The following is a 19,165-nucleotide window of genomic DNA, read 5'->3' on the forward strand; positions in this document are numbered from 1 at the left end:
AAAGCCAATGACTTGTTAGTACCCCTAGCAGCAGTGTGAACAGATGCGTCCCTGACAGGCGATGGATGGTCAGGGTCCATCTGGCCAGTGCAGCTCGGACAGAAATGATGTATACAGCTTCATCAGCGAATGACTGTCATCAATCGTGGGCCATGGGTAGCGTAAATGACAGCTACACTGCAGCTGAGACCCCAGGTGTGAGACTGAAGAGGACTGATTTAAGAACGCTGGGTAATCAGGAATGTATAGGCTCCTGGACTTTAATTTGTATCTTTAACCTCCTATAAATATCCTGCTATACTGTAGCAGGTATGTGTTTTTTAGTGTCTCATCATGAAATTAGCTTCACAATGACGGCTGTTCTTTGCTCCTTTTTAACTACTGATGACTTCAGTTCCCTGCCTCCATTACTAAATGCATGAAGAGTTCTGGCTGCTGTATGGTGTGCCCGACAATTTAATTATTACCTCATTGATTTTTCATGTATTTCAATTTTCTCTTCTTTAAGTCACAGTGTCTGTCCTGTTGGGGTGATGCTTGTTTTTCTTTCTAAGATTTCCTTATGGGATCATTTGGAGTCAAAGATGTTTTTGTTTGCCTGTCCTCCCCCATCCTGCTGCTATCCCTCCACTGGAATGTCTAACCGCAGCAGTCTGGAGGTGGGCCTGTGCATGCAGACAATCCAGAAAGAAACCTTCCAGTTTGTACAAGATCTTAAAAAGGAAACAATATTCCACCGCTTACTCACCAACAAAAGGTACCTGATTTTTAAATGGTCTCTCTTTAGTATGCATTAAAGATCATGCATAATTTGCATCTATTAGCATTTTATTATACTACTGGCACTGGGGAAAGGAAAATAAAAACAATTATTGTACTCTCAGAGGACATTTCTTTACTTATAACTATTTTACAATAAATCATTTTTGTTTATCAGTTTACTGGGTATGGCAAATGCAGAAACACTGGAGACTGCAAGGATTCTAAAAGCCTAGGAATTTACAGAGCAGCTCCACATGTTTTCACTGAAAGCTTTTCAAATACTTCCAACTCATTAAAATGAATTATGTCAATTACCACCAGTAGATCTGGAAAACATTTGAATCTGATGGAAGAGAAGTTTTTTTTGTTTTTTTCCCCCTCCAATATCACAGAGATTCAGCTCTCTCTAATACACGCAAGTTAATGCTGCTTATACAAACTCTGGATAAAAAGGACGCCAACCTGAAAGAATCCCCTCCTCCAAATGGGAACAAAGTTGGCTTTCACATATTCTGACCATGAAATAGGGAGTCACAAGTTTGGAGAACTCAAGAGACCATCTGGTCCATTCCACTGCCTTTAGGAAGTATTCCCAAAGCATCCCTGACCCGAGAGGTGATTTTGCATTTAATGTACTCTGAAGGAGAACAGCACAAGAAATAATGATGCAAACTCTTCAGGCATCCACCACCCAAAACCCCACAGATTTTTGAAAAGCATGACATTTCTAACATTCACTACTGGTCTTAACGATGTCCAAGGTCAGCACATCAGTCCAGAAAAAGAGGAATCCATCCATGTTTTTAATTTTATTTTTTATAAAGATGACTTCAGTATTATTTTTGTGGTCGGTGCAAAACTCACTACACCCTACGATAAGAATTGTAAACAAAAATATATAGTTATGTAAAGGCAGAAACAGAAAAAAAGGTCAGAATAAGGCTACAATATTTTGGAGACAAATTTTAAGAAAGTGAAGTGCCAAACTATGAATTATAGAAGAGCATTAGAATAATAGAATCATCACATAAATTAACACTAATAATTGTGTTGAGAGAGAGAGACAGAGAGAGAGAGAGAGAGAGAGAGAGAGAGAGAGAGAGAGAGAGAGAGAGAGAGAGAGAGAGAATGCTGAGCTAAAAACAAAATGTTGCTACAGACATTTTGTTTTCAGGTCTGAAAAACATCTTCAACATTGCTTCAAGGATAGACTAGTATATCTATCAATACTAAAGTTAATATACTTACTAATCCCTGCAGTTTGGAAACAAAACTGAACAAATTAGTAGAAGTCTGCTTACTGCTACTGTACAGAAACCTAAAAATTGTATTTAGGATGGTAATGATAAACCCAAATGATTGAGGTCTTTTAAACATAATTAATGTTGTAGTTCTCTGCAGTGAGCTGTGGTTCACAAATGTTTTTATGAACTTAGATATCTTGTGAAAGTGAATTTCTTACAATAAAAAATGGTGATCTTGATAAGAAAAGGTCCTGATTCATGAATTTGCTATTTGATTTGGCTTCAGCTATTACTTGTTATTTAACACAGTCTATGTAATTTCAGAATAATAAATGTAGATTTTAGAGAACATAGTTTAATAGACATTTATGGAAAATGAAACGCTTGTACAACTATTTGCAACCTAATACGTCCACAATTCCTATATTAAAGATTCTCTGTACATCTATCAATAAGAAGTAATGTTTTCACCTAAGACCCTAAAAGCCTTTCACTAGCTGTGGACCAGTTTTCTCTTTCTGTCCCATCACTAAATTGGAGAATGACTTTTCATATGTTGGTGATTCTCACACCTACAGGGGCAAAAGTAGCATACTTAAAGATATATTTCTGCTAAGAGGATTTGCTGCCCTTCCCATGCCCTGTTCTCACCTCTATTCTCTAAAAAAAACAAGTTCTGATAAGGGTCAAGAACAATAGAAACTTCTAGAAATGCAATTGAAACATTTTGCTTCTTTAGTAAGTATTCTATTCTGAGATCTTTTCCTCTTTGAAAATTTTTTTTCCTCCTGGAATTTCATGAAACTGTTCCTGTATCTCAGGTATGATTTTTTTCTGTTTTGAAATGTCTTTCCCAATAGCTATACATAGACCTAGTAGGACTTAGTAGGGTCAGCAAAGCTTTAGGGAAAAAGTGCCATTCAGGTCATGTAAGTGTTTCCAGTTCAGGCATATGGAGTCTTGGTAACACCCTGGTCCATTGTAGGTAAAAAGATAGGGACAATAGAAAGATTTGTGGCAAAAGTGTCTGCTAGTAATAATGTTTCTATTTGACTAGTGCCTCATTTGCAAACACAAGGTAGCTGATGAGAATTCTGGGATTCCTGTCAGTAGCAATGGTTTGTTCCTCTATTTGAAAATGAAGGAAAAACTTCCATTTTTAGAGGGCCTGACATATTTCAGGATCAAGGAAGAGACCCAGACCCTCTAATGCAACACTATGAGGTATGTTCTTGGTTTGAGGTAGTGTAAGAACCACTGAGGACTTCTCTATCTATGCTTAGGTTTATATCTTTGGTTAATCAGCTGAAATAACTTATGGAAGCATATTTTTGCTCTTTCCTTAGGAAGGAGTTGGAAAAAGCTTGTAGTTCCATTTTAATCAGCATAGACTTGTATGTCGAATACTTAAAAGAAATTAGTGGAAGTTTAAAGGAAATACAAAAATATTGTGTGTTTGATCATTTCCTTTAAGGGAAAATTATGGATATATTGTGAGGACAGACATGTTTTCATTTAGGCAGACACATCGGAACCAGCAGAAGTCACACCTGAATTGATTATTGGGAATGCAATTTGAATCAATTTCCAACAGAGAGAGCCACAAAAATTTGAAATCCCTTTAATTCAGTTTTAATTTAAAAAAACATCATAGAGTAAAGCAGACATATGTAGATTCCATGTAGATCACAGAGAGATGGTTTTTCTTTTCCTTTACCCTCAAATTCAGGGTGCTTATCACAGAGTCAGGAATAACGTAGGAGCCTAATCAATATTCATTAACTGCATGGTCAGGTTTTAAAAAATCCAAGTCACTTAATTTGTTGCATTAAAAGCTATGCAAATTTTGTATCATTACTAAGAGATTTACATTATGTAATTTTGTTTCACTCTGTAAATAAAAACATAGAAAAACTAAGGCTGATACTGAAGGCTGAGAGCAGAGTGAGCTGTCTTACTAGTTCAGAATGATTAGCTTGAGTCCTATTGTAAATAGCGGCCAACCTTAGGAAATGAGCAGAGTTGGCAATTAGGGGGTACTGAGCACGTTTTCCCAGAAGATGGCAGCTACAATGCAAGAAAAATGAGGAATGAGATCTTTACATTGTTTGGGACTTAATGATGTTAAAATAACTAGAGAAAAAGTCTTAATATTATCCAATATCAGAAGAGATTCCTTTTAAATGTTGGACTTGGTTTCTACCTATTGAACTATTGACTACATGTCATCTCCAGTTTCGGAAACTTAAGCAAATGGACCAAGAAAAATGGACACATTTAGCAGTTCTTTTTTATCAGCCCGACACCCTTTTGCCAAGCACCAGTGGAGCCCAACATCATGGCACATTTCCTCACAATATACTCACACTAAGCCAACATCTAGAAGGGAAAAGAGTGCGAGGGCTATTGAGCACTGAGAATTTTTCCAATGAATCACAATTATGTGAACACCTGTGCTAACTAAGTTTGTGCTGATCCATTGTGAAAATTTGCAAAGTGCTCAACAGCCCTAAGAATTTCTCATTTATTATCTCAGGTGGGGTGGTCTGCAACTGCACATTAGGTTGCAGTATGAAGCATGTAAGGACACGCATTCAAGACCTCATCTAGGACCTTTTCATTCTACCTGCAGGGTACAGCTGTGCCTCTTAACCGGCCAGAGTTCTGCTTCTGAATTTCTGCCCAGAAAAGTTAAGGGCAAGTACAGGAACCCTTCATCTGTAAGTGAAATGATTGTAGAACATGCAACACACTTACTTACATTTCAAGATGAACTTACCATAGGATTGATCTTTAGAAGAACCTGATGATCAATGATATTTTTATGAATCTAGAGGCTCATCATATAATATCAAACTGAAAAAGAGTCAAAACTCTAAAAATAAGATAGGACTTTAGACATAAATATAAATGTTGAACTACCATTAATTTCCCTTCTTATGAGAAAAAGATATTGTGAAATTGGTCCAGATATTGGTTCTAAAGAATCTATAGTCTACTTTATTTTTAGAGTCAATGATTGATGAGAACTGGAAAATAATTTGTGAATGAAGTCATCGAAATAGCTTGTTAAGGGCTGGATGTAAGCATTCAAACTGAGATTAGTGAATATGCTGGATACAAGGTCAATTGTAGATTTCACAATAAAGGTTCTGCATATGCCTGGGACAGTGCCTTCCTTTGAAAGTAGTCTCTGTCTCAAGAACTATAAACTACTGTGTGGTCTCTGAATATTAATACAATATCAAGAATAGAATTTTCTGTGTAGCTCTGTAGACATAATTGATATATTTACTAAAGATTCATTTGTGATATATACATATATATATATATATACATATACATATATAGAGGGCGCCAAAAAGGTATACATATTTTAAGAAAATAAAACTATTAAAATTATGATATTCAATATATACCAATAACAAAAGATAAATACAAGTCACATTTGACTTCTGCAATTACAAGAGGTGCTCAAAGTGGTTACCATCAGCGTCCAGACACTTCTGATTACAGCAAACTACTGCTTGAGCAACGTTGACCAGTGTCCAGTTGTATACATTTTTTGGCACCCCTGGTACACACACACACACACACACACACACACACACACACACGAAGTAAGACAATTATGTTTGTGAACTTGTTGCAACGATGTTGCTAACCTTTTGACATCAGAGGTATTATTCATTATGAATTTGTACCAACTGGATAAACAGCTAGCCAAGTTTACTATTTGGAAATGCTGAAAAGCCTGCATGAAAAAGTTAGACGACCTGAACTTTTCACAAACAATTCATGGTTCTTGCATCACGACAATGCACCAGCTCACACAACACTGTCTGTGAGGGAGATTTTAGCCAGTAAACAAATAACTGTATTGGAACACTCTCCCTACTCACCTGATCAGGCCCCAATGACTTCTTTCTTTGCCCAAAGACAAAGGAAATATTGAAAGGAAGACATTTTGATGACATTCAGGACATCAAAGGTAATATGACAGCTCTGATGGCCATTCCAGAAATAAAGTTCCAAAATTGCTTTGAAGGGTGGACTAGGCACTGGCATTGGTGCCTAGCTCCTCAAGGGGAGTACTTCGAAGGTGACTGTAGTCATATTCAGTCAGCAATGAGGTATGTAGCACTCTTTCTAGGAAGAGTTCGTAAACCTAATTGTCAGACCTTGTGTGTGTGTGTGTGTGTGTGTGTGTGTGTGTAACTTTGAATGATCAAGTTTAATAAGAGGAATAAATTTGAGGATGTGGATATAAAGACTGGGGACTACCCAGGCAGTATAAAGTTTTGTTTTTTAAGTGATAAAGTAGATTCTGGAACTCAATTATATCTAACAGCATCATGTTCTTACCAATAGGATAAAAGTCCATAATATTCAGCAGTTAGTGTAGTTGTCATGAAGACAACATTGTAGTATGGGATAATGAAGGGAATTATGAAATGGGAAATGCTAAAAGTATTGAACAATGCTAGGATAAGAATGTCAGTGGGTAATCTTGGGAGAAGCATTATTGCTGGGTACCTTTGTCAATGCCAAAGATTCTCCTCATAAAAATTCAACTTTTGTCCTGCATCTGTGTCCATGACACTGGTTTCTAAGAGAGGAATATGTGAGGTTAGGTGAATGTCTGAGGAGGGGAGAAAATCATCAGCAGGTTGGAATATATCCATATATCACGTGCTTTCCCATAGAGATTAGATTGATTGGGTTTTACGAGCACCGGGCATATGCTAAGCACTTGACACACATATCTCATTTAATGTTCACAACAGTGTAAAATAGAAATGAGTCTTATCCCATTTTTTCAAGAGTAAAAAAATGAAGCTTAGAGGTTAGCTTGAGTTAAGCTTCGAGTTAGACTTGAACCCTTCACTAGCTGATGCCAGAACTCAAGACTTTAACTACTACACAATACTGCCTCCCAGTGGCTGGAATTGCATAAGCATTCAGCCAAGATCTGTTCTTGAAGTGGTGTTTTTCTTAGGGGAAAATTGGCCTTCATCCCTCAGGTTTAGCTCAGTATCTCAAAGGCATACAGAAAGTGGCCACACTTATCAGAATTATTAAGATGTTGATTGTTACATAAAACTGGCTGGTTCGAGCTAAGCTTCCAGTGTGATCGTGACCAAACAAATAGATAACTGCATTGTTTATTGTTTATGAAGCAAACACTTTGAGTTAATGCCTACTAAAATATAAAAGTTCTTGGTGTTCACCTGAAGCATAATCTGTGTAAACAAAATTCCACCAAGCAAAGAGAGTTTGCAGTATCAGCATGTTAAACTTGTATGAATATTTCCTTCATTGCCCCAAAGTGTAAAACAAAATAAAATTTAAAAAAAAAGGAATAAAAAACTCAAAGAAGAGAAAAACAAAGTACATATTTGTACAAGGCTAAGAGAACTAGCTCATAGTGTAAGTCTTAAAATGTTAAGGGCTTTTTTTTTCTTTAGTTTTAAATTAAAGACCTAAAATAGTAGGCGTATAAGGAGGGACAAGATTTAGTTGTGCACAGAAAGGCTTAGCCATGAGCAAAATCCTGAAGTAGGTTTTTTTCCACATATATATCCCTTGTGTTCAACACACACACACACACACACACACACACACACACACACACACACACACAGAGACTATTGTTCTTCAGTGCCTTTTTCTTAACTCTCATTATTTTCTTTCCTCAACCTCCAAACATTCACTATTTAGTGCTTCTTCTGGTCTCCTAGTCTCACTCTTTACTCCAAAATCCTACCAGACAGCATCTTACAATATAGGCTATTCTTCACCCATCATTACATGACAGTGAAATATTCCATTATTCTCAGAACACTGTTAGGTTACTGGTTAACATCTCATATGACCATATCCTTACTAAGCTCTAAATATGTTATTTTACTTGGTCATATTTATCTCATGAACACTCTAGATAAAATGCCTCAAGTCAGAGGAATTGATTCAAATGATGGGAATTTCAAACCCTGTGGCACGTTGGTGGGAAAGCGATTTCTGCAAGGCGCTGTTTGCTCCATGTTTCTTGAAAAATACTCCAAAGTTCCATGTTTATTTTACCTGTGTATAAATGGGCTGACCATAGTGAACAGGTGAATTGAAAGATTATAATCCCAGAGAAGAGAGGTCACTGATAATGGCATCAATGTTGCCCGTTCTTATTTCCTATTAAATGATGTCTCAATATGCAACATTTCACACTTAATGTCTGGTAAGTGGATATTAGTGACCTTGAGTCAACAATCTTTGCCTTCTTTAGACATCTGATAGCATCATAACATTTTAAATTTATAATTGTGTTTACTTTACAAATGGATTTTAAAAGTTTCTAAACTGGTAGAGAGATTGAAGTGAAGACCCAGAGACCCTGCAAATGCTTAGATTGACACCACATATCACAACAATTATAACTCAGCAGTTAACACACTATGTCAGAACCATTAGATTATATCACATTAGTACATAATCTGGGGTCCTTAAGTATCTGTGAACCATTGACACAATACATTGCCACGTCCTTTGCCATTGACCATGTCAATTAACTGTCTTTATAATATTAATTGAATGTGGGCTATAAGGTTTAAAATTTCTGGACCAGCTTTTTCACTCATTATGAAGATACAGTTGCTGGAAACTCGAGCCCCCACTTTGTGGGACACGGCAGAAGCACCCTACCCAACTGTGGCCGCGCCACCATGGTCTCTCCACATTTACACTTATCACAATTGTCAACGAGTGAATTCTTCCATAGAGCGGTGTGAATTACTAGAAAGGGCGGTAATTGTGCTGTTATTGCCATACCTTATGCATTTTAAAATGTGGTTTTAAAAACAACAAAAATTTTTAGTATTGAAATTCAAATATCTCAAACCAGAAAGAATTCTTTTCTTTCATCTGTTAGATTACACGACACAGGCGGCCTTGTTTTCCGTTGAACAATGCATCTGTGAATTGTGGTATGCTCACATTCACAACCAAAGCCAATATAACAATGAAAATAAATGAATCAATTCTACATGTATTAACATGGATCAATCTTGAAAATATAATGGTGAGTGAAAAAGCAAGTAGCAGAGTAATATTCATGTAAAGTTAAAAACATAGAAAAAATGTTATTTATGCATACATACATACATGGTAAACACATACAAACATGGATGTGAAAGTTACAAAGCAATTTTAAGACAGTGGCTATTATACCCTTAGAGAGGAAGGGTGAATGATAATGAAAGAACTTCATGACATCAGGTGAGGGTATAAGAGGGATTTTCAACTCTCTGTAACATTTTTACTAGGAATAAAAACATGAAACAAATGTGTAAAACTTCTTATGATCCATTAACATTTGTTAACATTAGTGAATATATGAGTGTTTATTATATTCTATACTTTCATGTGTTTGAAACATTTTGTAATAATAATGAACATGATAAAGGAAATTTGCAGTTCAAAATGAGAATTGGCTAGTAATTCTCAATACTGCCTCTTCTAGCTTTTCACTTAAATTCCTAAGGAAACATGAGAAAAGATGAAAAGCTATGATTGAAACTAGGGCAAACCAACTCTAGAATCTGGGAGGAATTGATTCATAGTAAAAGTCTAATGGGGCTGGATGAAAAATAACTTGCCCAGGTTTTAGGAAATAGCTAGCCTATACCTCATATGTCTGCTTTGCCTCCCGGGGAACAAAAAGTGTGTGTGTGCTAGTAGGAGGTGTGGGTGGAGACTCTCAAGACAAAACTCTTTTCAAAATAAAATTAACCATGTTCATTGGAATAGTTTGGAAAATATAGAAAAGAATAAAGTAGGAAAGAGGAAGCCATGATTCGACTGTGTAAAACCAACCAGTCCTGTTTTCAACCTCAGAGCTACTATGGCTTCTGACAGTAAAGAAGAAAATAAAACATTCAATAAAACTTATTTAATTGATTGTACAATGAGGAGGTGTTCAGCGACTGTGGGGCCCTCAATTCATGTATCTCTTTGACCTTACAGCTCAAAAGCCTATATATATATATATATATATATATATATATATATATATATATATATATATATCCTTCAGACAGGACATTTTCTTTTTCCACATAAAATGCTCTTCCTAAATCTCTTTACTGCCTACTTCCTTCTTAACTTTAGTACCCTATAGAAACATTCAGTGTCTGGAGAATAAAAGGAGAGAAGAAAAAAAAAAAAAGAAACTTTTTGAAATTAAAAGAAAAACTGAAGCATGCCATAGCATTGTTGGAAAAACTAAAATTATATGTTGGTGCTTCAATTTTAAATCAAGTGACTTGATTTGCATAAAAGACATTTGTGGAGATAAATAGAATATAAAAATAAATTTTTGAATTTAGAACTTATTCCCCTACTTTTATATCAAGGATTTTTTTTAATTTTTTTAATTTTATGATCAGGTCATATATTCCTCAAACACAGGAAAAAAAGATGATTTTAAAGGAAACCGTGGTCCACCTTTATCTCTAATGGCCAGGTTGGGAGTTGCTATAATAATCCTTTTGCTTTTATGTGGCCATCTGGAGGCCTATCAAAAGGAGTATCTAAAACAGACTTCCCAAGTGTGCTGAGTTTGTATGTTTTCACCAAGTCACCAAAACAGGAACATTTTTCCTACTGCAGAAAAGAAGTGACCCTTTACAGAGAGGAGTAGTGTTGAGGGGTGGATAGAGAGAAGAGACACAGAACCAGCAAGAGGCACAACTTGACCTTTCACCCTTGCCATTGTACACAAGTATTAAGAACAGTGGTTGATTCTGGTGCATGAATTTTAAGGATACAAAGACGTACAGCAAAATGTCTTAAATCTCCGGGGATCTGTGATGAGATGGAAGAGGTTAGGGAATATGGGAATGAGAAACGTTGAGAATTTAATGAAGCATCATGTTTCAACTGGATAATATTCCGTTTTGATTTGTGTGTAAAGCAAATATGAAATATTGAAATAATATTTCAAGTTCACAGTTTTGTGGCTCAGACAGATATATAGAATATTCTTGCCTTTCTGAAAAACTACACCTTTCATCAAAAGTACAATCCAACAGAGTTTAAGACATAAGAATAGGTTGTGAAATGGAATTAGATAAAAGTTGACATTTGTCTTCAGTAGATTATTAAAATCGCTGCCATAAGAAATCTGCTCATAAAGACAGAAAAAGTTAGCAGGGGCTGGATATCATTTGTCCAAAATAGAGTCTTTTCTCTACACTCATTAACCATCTCGCCTAGTAGTGTGGTTGTATCCTATTAAACCTGATACATCAAAAATTATTAAAAAAAAAAAAAAAATTAGTTGCTGTCTCAAACTGCACAGCAACTCAGATCTAGGACCAAATAAGATGCATTAATTGCTTTACTGCTTCACCACAAAGCCACTCTTAAAACATAATTCCTTAATGAAGTCCGTTAATTTGTTCATGGCAGTACACAAGCTGTTCAAAATGACACAGAATTGCACTCTGTTTTCTAACCCCTGCAGTTTCTTCTGTTAGTCACTCTGTCTTGTGTTGTTATCCCATGGATAGTAATTATTTTATAGTGGCTGTAATTAGGAGAGAATTAGGCTTGGTAAACAAAACCTGCCTTCTCCTGTTAATAGCTAAGGATAATAAATTTGGCTCTGACATTCTCTATATTTGGACAAGGCTTGGCCTACTTCCAGTTTTTCCAATAAGAACTTTATTATATAATTACGCCTTGGAGGGGCTCATATTACAAGGTAATTTTTTTTTTTTTTGTAAAGACACATATTGCATGGCTTCCAGCCAGTAAATGATATACTGTAATATATGCCTCCAATAAATGTTTTAAACAAAATCTCTCTAAGCAATATCCTGCTAGAGCTGCACACTGCTCTTCGGCATGTATTATTTACAGGATTTGTTTGTCAAGTGTTTCATAACGTAAATTATTTCCTTTTGCTCACATTGTCCAATATTATGACAAGTTTTTTTTTTTAAAGACCTAAATTATTTCATCAGCAAATGATATACTTGAATCTTCAACTTCCATATCCTATTCTTGAATGTGGTATCCATAAGATGGGTATTTAATGTTCTATTCTTTTGTAAAGATTGGTTATTTGGCACAAGTTATGTTATTTTTGCCTGAAATGATTGATTTTCTTTTCCATTTTTGACATAAGTGAAATAAAATTATTGTGTTCCACTACAAGCCAAATCTATGATGATTCATTTGCCTTTTAGTTGAACTCTTACTGAAAGGGTCGCTCAAACTTGTATAGATCAACAATAATACATGACATCACGAAATGCTAAAGAGGACAATATTGAAAACAGGTTCAAAAACAAAATCATAAAAATACAACGTCACTTAGAAAAATTGTGAGAAAAGAGGCATAAGTGAGATAACTTTACAGCAAGAAAAAAAAATATTAGATTTTAAGTAAATGTAAAGGAACAGACGTATGGTACTGTTTTCTTAGAAGTTAAATTCAAAATTAGAGCAGTTCTTAATTCTTTAATGTTAGGCATAAAGATATTACAAAGGAGGACGATAATAGTTTTAAAGGTACTTTGGAATTTTTTCCCCAGATATTAAGCTGATGTTTAAAACCCAATGTAAAGTAAATTACAACAGCTCACACATGTAAAATGACACACACCCCGACACACACACACACACAAATAAAATATGTCTTAATCTTCTGCAAACTAAAGGCAAGAATTTTTCAGTGGGATTAACTGGATATCTATCTCAGATACCCCAATTCACCTGGCATGTGTATCACAGTTTACAAATGACTCTTCAAAAGGAGACAACTAGTTTCTAAGAAGGTTACTAACACTGATTAGGGATTCCCAATTTATTTAGTCATATTTTCAAAGGGCTTTGTTGTAGAAGATTACAGGAATTATGCATTTGAAAAATGTCTTCCTTTAAGATGAGATTCAATTCTGGCCTCTCTGTTCTCACTTCTGGAGAAGATAATAAGTGTCTGCATTTATTCTTCTGCATATATTCTTCTATTCACTTTCAGCAGAGGATGACTTGAATTTCATTAGCTATTATCTGGAATTCAGAAGTTTCATTGCCCTCAACTCTCCCTATTTCTGTCCTTGTATTTACCAGAGCATGAAGCCCAGAGATCTCTGTAATTGTTTTCTTAGTTATTGTCACAAAGCATTGCACCCCTAAAAATGAATTGATATTTATTATATTGCTATTTACTAAATAACACAGAGGTTTGGCATTCAAATTTTGTGCTTTCTTTAGGAAAAATATTTCTAATTATTGATTTGTTCTGAGAACACCATTCTGTCAGTAAGCTTAAACTATAAAAAATGACAGGATTGCTGGGGAAAGTACTGGTAAGTAATTCAGTTCAGTTTATTGAGTGTCTACTACATGCAATAAACTGTCATGAAAACCAGGGAAATTTTAAAGTAGGCAAGAATTTTTTTTCTGCTAGTTTCTGTATCTCAAGATACTTAATGCAAAGATCTTATTTATCTTCAGGAAATCCCACAAAGATGCAGAGGAAAACTATGTTTTCTGCATTAGCAGTGGATGCTATTGCTACTAGTGCTGCTTTTCTTCTTTGCTCTACAGAAGAAACAAAAGCACAGTGAGATTAAGTCCCATGTTCAAAACAATGCAGTAAATCGATGGTGAAAGACTGTCCAAGACCAGTGTGATTCAGAAGCCAATCCTCTATGTCTATCTCCTGTCCTGTTATGTTCTTGCCCTTTCATATTAGAATTATGCTGACATATACTTTAATTAGAAAAAAATATTTATTGTAACTACTGACAATCAGTAAGTTCCAAGTGTGCATCCCTCAAAGTAAGAGTAATCACCAAATAGAGCAAGAGGATGAAGTATTTCAAGTTTGTGTGTGCCCAAATACTTTTTCACTGTGAGAAAATAGCGTGCATGGAAGTAACATCATTAAATGACAGGTTTCACATTTCAGCCAGAACGGAAATTATGTTTCGCTTCTTTTCTTTTCTTTTCTTTTCTTTTCTTTTCTTTTCTTTTCTTTTCTTTTCTTTTCTTTTCTTTTCTTTTCTTTTCTTTTCTTTTTATTTATGTATTTATTTAATAATGGGAAGTGCTTTATTAGGATGCAAAAATTACCATTACTGTACTTCCTAAGTAGCTGAAATAATCATTTTGATAAGTCTGGAAATAGGCTCTCAGAGAGAGATGCTTTGGATCTTGAAAGCACATGTGGGCACTAAAATTAAAGACCTTTTGTCTCCATAATGAATTAAAAAAACATAATGACAAAAAATAACAAAATCATAGAAACTAGACATAGAGGCCAATTAAGTAATCTCATTTACCCGCTGTTCACATAGTTCTCTAGAGGACATTTGTCCATTGAGGTTGAACATCATCCTAAAATTCTGTTTTTCCCTTCTGAGAAGACACTTCCACTGTATCACTTTGAGGAGAACAGTGTTAAACCTTGACTTGTAACCTGCCCTGGTATTCGCCCTGTACGCAATATACCAGCTAGGTGAAGATCTGTTCTTTTCTCCCTTCTGTGACCCATTATGTCCTTAAAATTTTCAGCTTAATCCATCCTCATAAAACAATTCCATTAGCATCCTCACCATGGTGGTGGCTGTTTTGTGACATCCTCCCATTTTTTGACATGATTTGTGTACTGGAATCTCTCAGCCCCAAGTAGAATTCCAGGTATGAACTGTGACTTGATGAGCACAAAGTAATCATAATTGTCCATAATTCTGCAGGTATTAGTACACCAAGGAGTAGAAGGCAGAAGTTCCTGGGTTGAAAGAGGTAAAGAAAACCTCAAATATAATATTTTGCTGATACTTTATCCTACCTGGTACATTCACTACATAAGACATCGCCAACCTACACTATGTACAATTATTTATGGTCTGGCTGAAAAAGACAAAAATGTCAGTTTGTACCAGAGCAGTTAACTTGGCTTCCACAATTTCTCCCCTGCTGCTCTCCTAGTCCCACTTCAGCTGTATTTCACTTCATTAACTACAGCAATGGGTATTTGCTCTCAATAAATGTGTGTGGGTGTGCCTGTGTGTTTGTATTTGAAAATAGTTTATGCAGACAACTCCAAACAGCTCCAAAAGTGATTGTACAATTAAAGAAACTATTTCCCTGTTGTTGATGGTTATTTCTTAAAACATCATCTGTCAGCCTAGACTACTAGACTGATGTTCTGAATATATTTTTCTTTTTAAAGCCTAAGAAAATACCTTCTTCAATGTCTCTGCCCTAACTTCATCACGCTTATCCTCGATCTTTCTTGTAGTCTGATTAGGAGATTGATTCCCAGAGGGCTATCAACATCCACTGTGGATACTAAAGAAACGGGCTCAGGCTCAGGTCTTCTAAGGTTCTGATCTCTCCACAGACGGTTCCGAGCACTTTGAACTGAAGTTTTGAATTTTTCTATTAGCTAGTAGAAATGGCAAAATAAACTCAAACGCAGTGACTTCCAACTGCAGTGAGTTTAGCACCAATCTGATCTGCTTCGATGGGGCAAAGGACAACTTGGGGGTTTACCTGGGAAGCTTATTATAGCCACAGCATGTTTTAGTTTTTGCTAGGAAAAAATAATATTTTGGACACTCTCTTAATGCTAATAACCTGACATGTCAGTTGGATTGGGTTTCTTTTATACTGACAGACATATGACATATGATGGAGGTTTAAAAATTTGCTTAAAAGTATCTACTGTCATTATTTGTTTGCTAATTAAATAGAGAAAGATCAGTATCTTTGTGAATTGAAATTTTGGGATCTTGAAATTTTGAAATATTGAGAAAAACAGCATAATTTCTTAAGCTGCATTCACATAGAAGGCCAGGCATAGGCTTTGTGAGATGTGCCTGAAATGTTTACCCTAAAGTGCTCAATAGGAAATATGAGCAGTGTATTCATATCCAAGCTTAAGAATTGGGGAAGACAACTCTTTGATCAGAAAGTCTCTCTGTTTAGCAGCCCCTAGGGTGTCTTTTATAGGGAATAGGGCCTTATGTACCTTAAAATAAGGCTTATGATATAACTACATATGCTACAAATATGTCCAGCAACATTTTAGTTTGCACTAAGCGCTAAATGGCTGATCATTTATAATGTATAAGTTTTAATGAGGAAGTGTAAAGACAACACTAAGTGGAGATAAAAGGTGTCAATTAGGTAGAAAGGAGAGGCTTAACATCCTGAGAACAAACTTGATAGTTTTCTTAATTGCAATGTCCTCAGATCAAGGATTAGATAAACTTGGGGGGGGGTGGGGTGGAAGTCACTTCTACTCCTTGAACCTCAGTTTCTTTACCTATAAAATGTGAGGTTTAGAGATGATCTGTGCAGTAGCTTTTTATTTTTCCCTCAACAAGAAAACCACACCTCCTTTATCAGGTAGCTGATTCTCCCCTTTGGAGTAGGATGATGAGAACCTAACCTCACTGGCCCAAACTGAGAAGTTCAATTTAAACAGAAGTGGTAGAGAATCAGATGATCAGGCTTTGCCTTTCCCACTCTACCTTATTTCCATCATTGCACCTATCTCTATGTGAAATCATCTTTGATTTTACACACACACACACACACACACACACACACACACACTTACAGCCTGTGCCTCTCCACCAAATTATAACTTCCATGAGAACAAGGGTTATATTTTCTTTGCCTTAAACAGGTCCTAGTATATAACAGTTGGTCATATATTTTTTAAATGAATGAATGAAGGAACCATGAATGTAATTTTTGAGAGTACTTAGCACTTGGCAACTTATCAATAGCTTGGAGCTATAAGCTACAGGTCTTAAAATTGTAAGTCTTTAAATCTCTCTCAGAGAAGAAAGGGCATGGATGACTTTCCTTACTTGATGGCATCTGAGCAGAACCCAACAGAAGGCACAGGGAGCGGACCGCCACTTGAAGAACACAAATGTATGAGTGTGCTAATTAGTTACATGTGCCCTGGTGCTGGCAGGCACAGCGGAAGGTGAGTCTGCTGATGGTTAGAGGAGAAAACGTGGGGTCCCTGACTTGATAAAAAACAATCCTAGTCCTCTCTACAATTCCCGCAGGGTCCATTCACTTGGAAGAGTGTCATCAATACATTCAATTGAAACGACTGGATTCAGTGAGACGAGCACTAGACACAAGTGGCAACCACATGTTTCTCCTTAGTGATGGTCATGGCTGGTGACCAATTCCAGAAAAGTGTTAGGCAGGCTGGGAACTTGAAAGGCTAGAGCAGCAGCTATCTTTTTTTTTTTTTTTTTTTTTTTTATGTTTTTCATAACAAATAATAGAACATTGTGAAGAAGCACAAGGGAGAAGGATGCCAAGCAAGGCCCCTGCAAATAAAACCAAGAATTCCCAGAGATACTGAGGTTAACAAAGCAAAAATGCAGCGGTTGTGAATGCGGCATGTATCCAAATCTTCCACCCCGTACTTAAGGGGATGCCTTCGCTTAGCTATTGCTGTCCCTGAACAGAAGTGAGAGGGATGCTGGTAATAATAAAGACAGTCCCCGATGATGGCAAGTCTAATTACAGGAGGAAAGAAAAACGTGCAGGGAAAGAAAGAGTTTGGTTTTCCCAAGACGTCGTTTTATTACCAGCCTGACACGGCAACTTTAAGGGTCATTTCTTTACGGTCACTAAAATACCAAAACAGTCAGAAAAACAGAACAGAGGCCATAGCCAAAGCCCCTGATGCTTCATTTCTGAAAACATTTTCTCACAATGGCAGCTTTTAAAAATTGTTTTTTCCCCTTTTAATTAAAGAAACAATTTTGTTCCTCCGGATATGTGTAAATAGTCAACAGAAAGAAGAGCTGGGGTGGGAGGAGGTAGGGGAAGAAATAAAAACAGAAAAAAAAAAAAAGAAAAAAAAAAAAAAAAAACCAGAGGAGAGAGGAGAGAGGGAGAGAGAGAAGAGAGAGAGAGAGAGTAATCTAGAGGTGTACAGTATTAAGAAAACATTTAATACAATTTTGGAGGGAAATTTTCTGGATATTAGAAAAATATCATGTACATTAAGTTAGACTTTTCTTAAATAAGCAATAATAGTTTTAGTTGTCTAACCTTAACCATTAAATATGCTAAAAAGGAAAAGATAATGAATGTTGCAAATCTAGGGAAGGTTCTTTTGAAATATTACTATTTTTCCCACAGTATATTCTAGTAAAGGGTATTGATTTTAGTTACCATACAGTTATAAATGAATACAATGTCATTTATTCTGAGCCATAATTCTCACTTTTTATTAATTCAGACAGGACAACTTTAATTAGTCTGAGGTCATGAGGATTTACCATGCATAAAGTGAAATATTTAGAAAGGAGAGGGACACTATAGGTTAAGTACATATATTGGAACTACGAATATCCTCAGATAATAAGTGTCTAATACAGTTCCTTGTAAAGTAAATTTCTGCATAAAAATCCTAAAATCCCACTGCTTCCCTTACAAAATTTGACACGCTTCTACTGAGAAAACTTGAAATCACAGAGCTTCAAAATCACATTTAGTGGTATTGAAAACATTTATTAGTTGCAAATAAAATAGCAAAGTGATTTTTTCTTATATAATCACAATTATCAGCATTCAAATTACAATGCATATTTTAACTAAATTCCTGAAGCCATATTTTTGTTTGCTTGTTTATTATTGGTTTTCCTCCATGCCTAAACAGTACCACAAAATGTGGGCATAAAAGTGAAAATCTTTAGATCCTTTGCTGTAATAGGCATATCATTTTACTGCCTTAGGCAGTTGTCAATGGAGAATGCAGCCAGTAGCAGGAGAGGCAGATTTTCACTTTTTCCAAGTTATCTCGATAAAATGAGTTCTTAGATTTGCTTCTTTCTCTCTCTGATGCGATTTCACTTTCTTTCTATAAAATTAGACAATTCATGGTTGCTCTCAAGGTCCTGCTTGTAAAAAGAATTTATTTCAGTTTGCAGATCTTCAGGATATTTTTACATTATAATGCTGATTCCTAACTCATCTCCCTACTTTCACTCCTTCCTCCTCTTTCCATTATTCTTCACAAGGGAGTAATGTTTTACAAAGGGAAATGAGATCATGTTACTACGAATTAAAAATATATATATTTCAATGAGTTCACATTATAC

This window comes from Rhinolophus sinicus, chromosome 17 (genome assembly GCF_057876585.1).
Source record: "Rhinolophus sinicus isolate RSI-liver-muscle chromosome 17, RSI-T2T, whole genome shotgun sequence".
Taxonomy (NCBI): Eukaryota; Metazoa; Chordata; class Mammalia; order Chiroptera; family Rhinolophidae; genus Rhinolophus; species Rhinolophus sinicus.